Raw genomic sequence first — 1,732 nt, 5'->3', positions numbered from 1 at the left:
TGCGGTTTAGAGCAGAACTAATTTGTACAGTTATGACTGACTGGGTCAGCCAAGTGCTAGGTTGCATTGTGGAATGTTATAAGAAAAGGGAAAAAAGTCTAAAATTGGGGAAATGAATTAGATTACAGGCAATGAGGGAAGGGCTAAATACTTCCTTATTTAAAATACTGGGGGTGCCAAAAATATGTATACACATGACTTGTATTCTTGTTACCAGTATATGTTGAGTGTTACAATTTTTTTTTTTTTTACTTTTATTAGCATTTATTTGATGTTGAATTTACTCCCGGGCCATAAGTTTTTGTTTCTTCAGTTTCTTCTGGGAGATCTTTTTCTTCTGTGCAACCTCCTCTTCTGGTTTAGGAACAATTTGTTCCTTTTCAGTTAGGATCATCTCAATGTGGCACGGAGAGCTCATGTAGGGGTTGATCCGTCCGTGAGCTCTGTAAGTTCTGTGCCGCATCTTGGGAGCTTTGTTTACTTGGATGTGCTCTATGACTAGAGAGCCTACATCTAAACCCTTAAGTTCAGCATTACTCTGCATTTTTAAGCATATGCAGTAAAAATTCTGCATTGTTTTGGGCCACCCACCCTGCGTCCAACCCCACTGTTTGGCCTGGGCACACCTCCCAACTCCACCATTGTAACAATGGAAGGGCCCACATTGTTTTTGTAATGTGACATCCTTTAGATACTTGGTGGCTTTTTGGATATGCATACCCTTGATGGCCTGGGCAGTTTCACGAGTGTTCTTAAAATGAACCTGTAGACTCAAACCTCTCGATTTACATGATTTTGTGGGGTTCTCCGGGTCAAGAGAATAGCGAACCATTTTGAGAGGTCACCTCAGGCCGCTTTCAGGAAGAGTGTGTTACAATTTTAATACAGTTTTTTCCTTTCTTAAAATGTGTATGCATTTTTAGGGTTTTCTTCCTTTCTTTTTATCACTTTAGGCTATAGTCTGATAAAAGTCATCTAAAAGGTGATCTATGGGAAACTGAGTTACAACATCCTAGTACAAATTAATAAGAAATAGAATTAAATGTACTGTCTGTATCCACATAAAAAAGAATAAACTTGGACCCCTTTCACACGCCATATACACAAAAAAACCCTCAAAGTGGACCATCACTTAAATATAAGACGTAAAACCGTAAAACTCTTAGAAGAAAATGTGGGAGTAAATCTTTGTATTGATGAGTCAAGCAGTGGTTTTTAGATACACACCAAAAGCACAGGCAACAAAAGAAAAAATAAATAAATTGGACTTCATTAAATTGAAAACTTTTGGGTTACAAAGGACAGTCAAGAAATTGAAAAAGGGGCTGGCCGAGTGGCGTGATGGTTAAGAACTGGCTTGGGACGCTAGAGGGCCCCGGTTCGGATCCCACATATGAGGGCCAGTGACACTGCCCTCTACAGCTAAGATGCTGAACAACAGCTCAACCTGGAGCTGGGCAGCCATGAGTCGCCGGTGCTACCGTATGTAGCCAGCAGCCACCGTGAGCGGCCAGCAGCCGCTGTGAGCAGCCGTCCAGAAGCCGGCGACTGATCTGCCTCGCCCAGGAAGAGCACAATGATGGTGCCAACTTCGACCGGTGAAGCAACGTCCTCCACAACTAGACTGAAGAACAAAACGACAGCAACTTGTCTGTTCCCCTTCCCCCAATTCCCCAGCACTGTTCCCATCCTCCCAATTCCCTAATTAAAAAAAATCTTAAAAAAATAAAAG

At 41.9% G+C, this 1,732-nt stretch overlaps 1 pseudogene; it reads right to left on the bottom strand.

The window, feature by feature from the left end:
- Window positions 1-280: 280 nt before the first annotated feature.
- On the bottom strand, window positions 281-832 carry LOC109395604 (60S ribosomal protein L17 pseudogene; annotated as a pseudogene).
- Between the last annotated feature and the right edge of the window lie 900 nt (window positions 833-1,732).

The sequence above is a fragment of the Hipposideros armiger genome, unplaced genomic scaffold (genome assembly GCF_001890085.2).
Source record: "Hipposideros armiger isolate ML-2016 unplaced genomic scaffold, ASM189008v1 scaffold_478, whole genome shotgun sequence".
Taxonomy (NCBI): domain Eukaryota; kingdom Metazoa; phylum Chordata; class Mammalia; order Chiroptera; family Hipposideridae; genus Hipposideros; species Hipposideros armiger.
Note: the sequence above shows the minus strand (reverse complement) of the source record. Positions and strands in the feature narration are given on the sequence as shown.